General features: G+C 42.2%; 1 protein-coding gene across 5 annotated transcripts in view; it reads left to right on the top strand.

Annotated features, from left to right (window-relative positions):
- Positions 1 to 9,906, top strand: part of LOC108522764 (zinc finger protein 420) — a 92,007-nt gene that overhangs the window by 38,182 nt on the left and 43,919 nt on the right. For 4 of the 5 annotated variants that reach the window (XR_001883593.1, XM_017863186.1, XM_017863184.1 and 1 more), the window contains exons 1-2: positions 5,370 to 7,139; positions 8,934 to 8,977. The exons of the other annotated variant lie outside the window; for it this stretch is intronic. The gene's annotated coding sequence lies outside the window, so the exon portion shown is untranslated. Of the gene's footprint in view, positions 1 to 5,369; positions 7,140 to 8,933; positions 8,978 to 9,906 lie in introns of those variants that run through there. 5 annotated transcript variants of the gene reach the window in all.

Genomic DNA, 9,906 nt, shown 5'->3' with positions numbered 1-9,906 from the left:
AGTTTTTTTTTTTTTTTTTTGAGATGGAGTCTCACTGTCACCCAGGCTGGAGTACAGTGGCCGGATCTCAGCTCACTGCAAGCTCCGCCTCCCGGGTTCACGCCATTCTCCTGCCTCAGCCTCCCGAGTAGCTGGGACTACAGGCGCTGGCCACCACGCCGAGGTATTTTTTGTATTTTTTAGTAGAGACGGGGTTTCACCGTGTTAGCCAGGATGGTCTCGATCTCCTGACCTCGTGATCCGCCCGTCTCGGCCTCCCAAAGCGCTGGGATTACAGGCTTGAGCCACCGCGCCCGGCCAGAGAGTTGAAAGACTTATAAGGAGCTTCTCTCACTTTACGATGTCTCCTCCCTCACCAAGACTCTTTCATTTCTTTTTTAATCATGTCTTTCTTTCCCATGATCTGATATGGAAATTATAATTGGCTTAAAAACTTAGAAACCATCTTGCATATAGTAAAGATAAGAAATTGGTCAGACGCTGACTGTGGAATTGAGACCCATTTCCATGGTTGTCAGGGAAGCAAGGCCATCCTAGGAAGGGCTAGAGAAAGCTACAGTCAGAGTTGCCTCCACACAATTCTGCAAAGCTCTAATTATTTTCTGAGAACAAGGGACAAAAATTCAGGCAAGCACACAGAATCCACAGGATTCACAAAGGAAGAAGATATTCCAGATTGTAAATTTTAATTTGGGGGAGAAGATGTCCTTCACTAGCCAGATAGATTCTTCTAGTTTCCAATATAAAATCTGTAAATAAGCTCTCTGAATTCAGTTATCTCTACTCCTTTTAGGAAAAGTCTTGAAAGCCAGTGGCCACTGCAATGAAAACTTGTTAATCACACATAGCCAGGGTCAAGATTCATGACATAGATGGCCATTGTGAATGAGGAACTATTCATATGTATTTCAGGATTCTCAATCCAACAAAAGTAGAATGGTTAAAAAGAATTATGATCAATAGACACTGTGTAATCTTTAATATGTTCCGGTTAAAATACATCATATTAACAAATTTTAATTTGTAATATTCAAAATGTTTTCCATCATTATTTTAAAATACTAACGATGTCTTTTTAAATATGAACATTTAAAAGGTATATGCATTTTATTGCAATATTTTGTGTTTTAAAACATGAAAAAACAGATTACAAAATAATATGTAGTAAATGACATTTTTGAGATGACTGTACAAATATTTAATGGCATTTGAAAAGATACGTATTTATCGTTTGATTGTGACACCTCTGGTGGTTTTAAGTTTTCTTTTCCTAGGGCTGGCCAGGGTGGCTCATGCCTATAATCCCAGTACTTTGGGAGGTTGAGGAAAGTTGACTTGACCCTAGGAGTTCAAGGTTACCATGAGCCATGATTGCACCACTGCACTCCAGCCTGGGTGACAGAGCGAGACCCCATCTCTTGAAAAAAGAAAAATGTCACTGACATAACACTGAGTAAAATTTTAAGATTCAGCTTGTTAATTTAAAATTTATAATCCTAAGTTTATTGGATGCATAACATTCCACTCCCTGTGTACTATAAATTACGTAACTATTTCTTTGTTGAGAATATAGATTAAAAGATCATCTCAAAAATTCTCCTCACAAAGTGGCTAATTCCAGGTCTGGGACAGGGAATGTACAAAGTAAGTAAGAAATACCTGTGCTAGGTCGGGTGCGGTGGTTCACACCTGTAATCCCAACACTTTGGGAGGCCGAGGCGGGTGGATCACTTGAGATTAGGAGTTCGAGACCAGCCTGGCTAACACGGTGAAACCCTGTCTCTACTAAAAATATAAAAAATTAGCCAGGCATGGTGACAGGTGCCTCTAATCCGAGCTACTTGAGCAGCTGAGACAGGAGAATTGCTTGATCCGGGAGGTAGAGGTTGCAGTGAGCCGAGATCATGCTGCTGTAGTCCAGCCTTGGTGACAGAGCGAGACTCCATCTCAAAAAAAAAAAAAAAAAAAAAAAAAAAAAGAACTGTGCCAAAAAGTAAGGAAGTGCTCAAAGACAACTGGGGACACAGGCACCAGCGTCAGGGGTTCTTACACTCCAATTTGGAACAATCTGAGCAACACAGAGAATGATAATAACAGGCTAAAGTACTTTGGACAAAAAATAAAAATCTGTGAGCCATAGTGATACTCAAAAGAGCAAAAATAAAGGGGTATAGAGGGAAAGGCAAAGCTCTTTTATATACAAGAAGGAATGGTAAAATTAAAAATCACCATTTTGCAACTCCTAACTTAATAACTGATTTAGACAGGAATCATCAATGATTATTAAAACCATTAGGTAAGAGGCTATTCAGGAAGTGGTTTAAAAATATCCCCATCAGATTACTTCTTGGCCTCAAAGAAAAAAAGGTATTTTTTACCATGGAGAAATCAGGTACACATACTCTGTGAACCAAAGTAATAAAATTTAGTATCACTAGTAATGGATCAAACTGAAATTATGTGTCACTTAATATGATACAATAGGAAAAACACAGCAGCATTTATAGTCTTCTTGCCAAATATATTTAAACTTAACCTAATTATGACAGAACAATCAATCAAATCCAGAATGTTAGGCATTCTAAGACAAATGTTCTAGACTCTTCAACTCTTAAAAAATGTCATGAAATACAAAAACAGAGTGGGGATATACTGTTCTAGATTAAAGAAATTAGGCCGGGCGCGGTGGCTCAAGCCTGTAATCCAAGCACTTTGGGAGGCCGAGACAGGCGGATCACGAGGTCAGGAGATCGAGACCATCCTGGCTAACACGGTGAAACCCCGTCTCTACTAAAAATTAAAAAAAAAATTAGCCAGGTGTGGTGGCAGGCGCCTGTAGTCCCAGCTACTCCGGAGGCTGAGGCAGGAGAATGGCATGAACCCGGGAGGCGGAGCTTGCAGTGAGCCGAGATCGCGCCACTGCACTCCAGCCTGGGCAACAGAGCAAGACTCCGTCTCAAAAAAAAAAAAAAAGAAATTAAAAAGATAGGCCCACTTACTGCAGTGTGTGACCTTAATTGGGACCAAGGATGGGTATTTTAAATATACATATCAGACATTTGGGAAACACTAGGGCAATTTAAGGGTGGATTATATATTAGATAATATTATGAATCATTGTTAAAATTTATATGTATATTTATGATATTGAGGTTATGCAGAACCACTTTGAGATGCGTGTTAAAATCCTTAATGGTGAAATATATAATATCTGTAGCTTACCCATAAATGTTGAACAAAAAACAAAAATATGTAAATACATGCAGATAGAGATTAAGCAAATGGTCCAAAATGTTAAAAACTGGTGAATCTAAGTAAAGGATACACAGTGCAAATCATTAAGCTATTCTTTTTAATTTTCCTGTAGCTTTAACATTTTTCAAAATAAACAGGGAAAAGTAATTATATCAGAGTGCCTCAGACATTTTCCCGGGACTGCTGATTAAATGCTGGACTCATATGCACTGGCATAAACCTAATCTATTGGAAGAAGGTCAAAATCATTTGCCAACATCGACAAAGACTCTCAAAATAATCCAGTGCCAGGAAAGAGAACATACTTACCAATGCTGTTTAGAGGCAGCCACTCTAACAGAGCTGAATCCAGTAGCTGGGCTGAAGAGAAAACTAATCCTCAAAGGTCAGCAAGGTCAAAATGGGTCATAAGGACGCAAATATGAAACTGGCATTTCATAAACAAGGCACCTCAGGCCTAAGAAAAATTGTTGCTTTACTATTCCCTTCTCTCTGCAGTCTTCCTAAGATGTGGGTTTTTCTGCATTTTGTCTGCTTCCACAGTTTAGTTTCCTTGGCTCACTTCCTTGCTCCAAAACCAATGTCTCCATTGACTTTTATATTTTAAAATTAAATTTTAAATATATGAGCGATGTTACCTTGTTGAGAGAGAGAGGCCGGGCGCAGTGGCTCACGCCTGTCATCCCAGCACTTTGGGAGGCCAAGGCGGGTGAATCACAAGGTCAGGAGTTCGAGACCAGCCTGGCTAACATGGTGAAACCCTGTCTCTACTAAAAATACAAAAAATTAGCTGGGCATAGTGGCAGGCGCCTGTAATCCCAGCTACTCGGGAGGCTGAGGCAGGAGAATCACTTGAACCTGGGAAGCAGAGGTTGCAGTAAGCCGAGATCGTACCACTGCACTCCAGCCCAGGCAAGGTTTTCTGTCCTTGCGATAGTTTGCTCAGAATGATGATTTCCAGCTTCATCCATATCCCTATAAATGACAGGAACTCATACTTTTTTATGGCTGTGTAGTGTTCCATGGTGTACATGTGCCACATTTTCTTAATCCAGTCTATCATTGATGGACATTTGGGTTGGTTCCAAGTCTTTTTTGAGACAGACTCTGTCTCATTAAAAGAAAACGGAGATAAATGACCCATAATGCTTAAGTTCCCTTTGACATTTACTTCTCCCCCTTCACCCCAAATTCTCTCTTCTCTCCCTAAAGGTTACCATTAACGAGGAGTTTGGTGTGTATCCCTCTACAAAATATATACTATTTTTATACTAATTATATCACATAATATTCTAACAAACCCTTCTCAGTTCCCGCAGTCTACGTTTCTGATGGTCTTAAACTTTTTAGCTTAGAGTACTTCTTTGTGAATCTGAAAAGCTGCCTACACTTTAAAAAAAAAAAAATCACGTTATATCAACACATATAAAATGTGAGAAGTTTAATATACAAGAAGCCCATCCACATGGAATCTATTCATCTCAGGTGAACAATTGTTTTTTACTTGTAAGGGATAGCTTCCTTTTTCTTGCAAGCACTCATCGTAACTAATCAAAAGCCAAAAGTAGTGACCCAGAATCACACAGATGTGGCTCAAGGTCAATGCATGCTGTTCAATTTGAAACCAGAATGTGTCTGTCACCTCTTAAAAAAAAAAAGTATATATCTCCCATATATAATTGGACATAATTCTTTTTTATTTTTATTTAATTTTATTTTTTATTATACTTTAAGTTCTAGGGTACGTGTGCACAACGTGCAGGTTTGTTACATATTTATACATGTGCCATGTTAGTGTGCTGCACCCATTAGCTCGTCATTTACATTAGGTGTATCTCCTAATGCTACCCCTCCCCCAGTCCCCCACCGCACGACAGTTCCCGGTATGTGATGTTCCCTACCCTGTGTCCAAGTGGTCTCATTGTTCAATTCCCACCTATGAGTGAGAACATGCAGTGTTTGGTATTCTGTCCTTGCGATAGTTTGCTCAGAATGATGGTTTCCAGCTTCATCCATGTCCTTACAAAGGACATGAACTCATCCTTTTTTATGGCTGCATAGTATTCCATGGTTCATATGTGCCACATTTTCTTAATCCAGTCTATCATTGATGGACATTTGGGTTGGTTCCAAGTCTTTGCTATTGTAAATAGTGCTGCAGTAAACATATGTGTGCATGTGAATCGGACACAATTCTTGCCCGACTTTGACCCACTCTATCTCAGTGCAATTTAATTATCTATATTTCACATAGCTGTGCCTGATCACACTCACAGGTTCATTCACTCAGGAATTCTGGTCACCAAATTTGCTATTCCAGTCACATTACCGGGAAGAGATCAATGTATTTGATATATGGTCTTGAAAGACCAACTTTTATTAATTTTTTTTTCCCTCTGAAGGAGTGGTGAAATTATACTCTAACTGTGCTGGAAGTTCACAAGTTTTTGATTATTCAAAAATCGTAAAAGGTCAAGAGGTCTTGAAGTAAGTAAAAATAAGTTCAGGTTTACCAACAAACTCTACAGCCTTAAGTTACTTTCTGCCAGCCAAGGTTTTCTCATCAAAAATGAGGACAAATGTTTGACCTAGAATTTGGGAAATCTGACTAGTGCTGTACTGTCCTAAAATTCACTCTTCTTATTACAACGTAATTTTATTGTTTTATTAGTTGATGGCCTCTCAATCTTACCCAGTAATAGGAGAAACTTTACCCTCTAATTAGAAAATAATGGGTATCTACTTTTGGCCTACTGTGGCAGAGGAAAAGGCAGTTACCCTAGGGCTGGTTTTGCAATAATCTTTCTAAAAACAAAGAAAAAACTACGTTAATTTTGGATTCTTCCCCATACCACATATATTTGATCCAATAGAAAAATCATGTCTAAATCACTTGTCAGAAAAATTGATTATCTTTTCCAGATTATTACATTACTACTTAAGGAAGAAATAACTTGGCCATAGTATTTTCATTGTCACACGCGATCACACACAGCTCATTTGCTTTTGGCACCCTTACAGACACTGAAATACAAGCACAAGGAAAGCACGTTTATATAACACAAATCACCAGTCGATTACGGACACACACAAAAAAGCAGATATACATGCAGATACCCTTCATAAGCAAACCACAGTAGAGAGCTGTGTAGAATCGTCTTACTCTGTCAGACGATTCTACACAGTTATAAAATCCCATTACTACGCAGCTTAAAGTACAAATCACCTCACACCCCACAGCACGAAGAATCACACACAGGCAGAAACACAACCATACCCGGTCACGGAAAGACTCTCAGTCCACCCGGCATCTCCCATTGTCACACACACGCACACACACCCCAAGAGCCTGGCAGGGCACACAGAGGGTCCTCTGCAAATCCGAGGTTCCGGTGGGTCCCCGCGCCGGCCCCGGCTCCTCCCCCGCACCTGCCTGGACGGCGGGTCCCACCCTCTCTCCTGCCAGGGGTAGACCCCGGGACCACTCAGAGCCCGCTCTCGCAGGCCCTGAGGCCTGCGCCTGACGCCTGCGCACGGAACGCGAGCGGGCGGGCACTCCCAGAAACCTCTGGGGCGTGGCAGGCAGAGTCCACTAGCCCGCGAGAGGTGAGCTGCCCGGGCTCCTCACGTCCTGGCTGGCTAGCCAGGCGCTGAACTACATTTCCCAGAGGCACTGTGTCCAGAGCGCTGGACTACATTTCCCAGAGGCACCGCGTCCGGAGCGCTGCTTCATTTCCGTTAGTTTGCGACATTTGGAGGCCTCGTGTGCGGAGAGGGCCGCGTCTGTGGAGGAGCTTGGCTCAGCACCTGCTGGGCTCGCGAACCCGAAATCGGGCTTGGAACCTGGGCGCCAGATCTTGGACCCTAACTGCATCTCTCTCAAGGTAGGAGTGTCCGGGATGCCAGAGCGGACATGCACGGAGAAAGCGTCGCTGGGGTTACTCGTGTGGCCGTGTCTCCGGTTTTGTGTGCAGGCTACAGCCTGCCTGGTATTGGCGACTGCCTGTGCATACACTACTGGACGTGTGTGGCTGTGGTTTTGTGTATGAGCATTTGTGTGACTGTGAGTTGTTTGTGACTCTGAGGGTGTTTGTGACTGTTTGCTTACCTGGCTGAGATATACTTACGTGACTGTGATTGTGTGTGTGCCACGTGTATAATTGGAGTTTGCCTGTGACTATGAAGTGTGCGACAGTTGTGACAAGTGTTTGGATGTGCTTGTGTCACTTTGAGGTTGTGTATAAACCTGGTATCGTGTGACGGATTTGCCAGTAAATTTAAGGTGTGTGACAGTGTTGCTGTGACATGGTGTTTGTGACCGCGTGTTCCCCTGATCTGGTACTTGGTTAGGTGACTGTCTGATTGTGTGTGACTGTGGGGTTGTGTGTGCTGTTTTCCTGTGTAAAGAGACTAAAATTGCAGCTTTGAAAGGGTGTTTTTGGCGGTGTCTCTGACAAGGTGCTTGGATGTAATTATATGCCTTTATTTAAAGGGATTTTGTTTGAGACGAGGTGGTCTAACAATGTAGCATAATTGGGTGATTGTGCCTCGAGCTGTGTGACTGTGGAAATGTGATTATGTGTGACTTTATGTGGCCATTTGTATATTCTGTGACCTTATGGGGGTTTAGTTCAGTACAGAAGTAAATTTCTTTTTGGTATTTCTGGGGTTCATTTGGGGCTGAGGTCGGCCTATGGATTATGAGTGCCATGTGGCTCTGTGCTCCTCCCATGTGGCTCTGAGGACTTAAGGACTTTTTGTTTTGACCACAGTGGCTGCCCTTTCATACATAGCTTGCATTGCTTTATTTCTGTATCCATCCTCGGTTCACCTTGGGAAATGTAGTTATGGGTTCACGACTTCTTCCCTGCGTCCTCTTGCCTTATAGCCTTAAGGGAATTGGATGCAAGGAAGTGGCAAGAAGTAAGGAAGTCAGACATTTGGACACCTGAGTGAAGAATAGGAGTTATTTGCGAGCCACAGACCTGGTCTTGGGATGAGAATTTTAGGGCTGATAATACCTTCAAGACAGCCACTGGATGCTGGGCGTGGTGGCTCACATCTGTAATCCCAGCACTTTGGGAGGCGGAGGCAGGTGGATCATCTGAGGTCAGGAGTTGGAGACCAGCCTGACCAACATGGTGAAACCCTGTCTCTCCTAAAAATACAAAATAACCGGGTGTGGTGGCGCATGCCCGTAATCCCAGCTACTTAGGAGGCTGAGGCAGGAGAATTACTTAAACCGGGGAGGTGGAGGTTGCAGTGAGCCAAGATCATGCCACTGCACTCCAGCCTGGACAACAAGAGCGAAACTCAGTCTCAAAATATATATAAAAATAAATAAAAAGGTCACTGGAAATGTAATGGGATTCCAGGAGTGGGAATAGTTTCAGAGGGAGTGCTTTAGGAGACAGCAACCCAGTTCTGAACCTGAAGCACTCCACTGCAGGGCTGTCTCCAGTGTACAGCTTTGAATCCAGAAGTAAATTCAAGCCCAAGACAGCTTTGACCTGGCCCTTCTTTCTGATACAGAAGGTAGAAGACCTGTTCTAGTCTCCTCCTGATTTTTCTTTATGTTAAATGAGATTGAGGATGGAGGAAGAGGATATGTTATAATTTAGCATATTCCCCAAGAAAAGGCCTAATATCTCATTCCATTTTTCTTTTTCTGAGAGTAGAGCCCAGAGGAGAAAGAATGGCTGTTTCAGTAGCAATGTCCAAGGTGAGTATTTCCTCTTTGTTTCCTGAAATACATTTGTTATTACAGGACATAGACATTTTTGTTTTCTTTTTGAAATTTCCTGCCTTCTCAAATGATAGAGGGGCAAGGCAATTTTTGGTAGATTGAGAGCAAAGAAAATGTGCCATTAATTGGGATTGATACTTTGCAATAGTGGTTAAGTTTAGGAAGAATGGATTCGAGACTCATGGATTTAAAAGGGGAAGAGGGAAATAGCTCCATTGTGTTATTTAAAAGGGAAAGAGCTCTATTGTGTTATTTCTGATACAGCACCATTTTGGTTTTTTAACTTTTTATGGAAAGTTTCAAATGTACATAAAAGTATAATGAATATTCCTAGCTTAAAAACGATCACGGCCCGGAGCGGTGGCTCACGCCCGTAATACCAGTACTTTGGGAGGCCGAGGAGGACGGAACGAGGTTAGGAGATCAAACCATCCTGGCTAACAAGGTGAAACCCCGTCTTTACTAAAAATAGGAAAAAAAAAAAAAAAAATTAGCCGGGCATGGTGGTGGGCGCCTGTAGTCCCAGCTACTCCGGAGGCTGAGGCAGGAGAATCACGTGAACCTGGGAGGCAGAGCTTGCAGTGAGTCCAGATCGCGCCACTGCACTCCAGCCTGGACCTCAGAGCAAGACTCTGTCTCAAATAAATAAATAAATAAATAAATGAAAAATAAACCTGTAGTTGAAGGGTGCAAATTGGATCTTAATAAGGCACATGTAAAAGCCGTAGGATCCAAACTGAAGTGTGTATTAGTCGGGGCCACAGGAGGTTCCAGAGAGGCAGTGTGGTCTGGGGCTACGCACAGAGACTTGGCCTGGCTTGAATCCCCAGTTTGACCATTACTAGCTTGGGGGAGTCCCTTGACTTTTCTAATCTTTAAGTTTTTTTTTTTTTTTTTTTTTTTTT

Source organism: Rhinopithecus bieti, unplaced genomic scaffold (genome assembly GCF_001698545.2).
Source record: "Rhinopithecus bieti isolate Rb0 unplaced genomic scaffold, ASM169854v2 scaffold_67983, whole genome shotgun sequence".
Lineage (NCBI taxonomy): Eukaryota > Metazoa > Chordata > Mammalia > Primates > Cercopithecidae > Rhinopithecus > Rhinopithecus bieti.
Note: the sequence above shows the minus strand (reverse complement) of the source record. Positions and strands in the feature narration are given on the sequence as shown.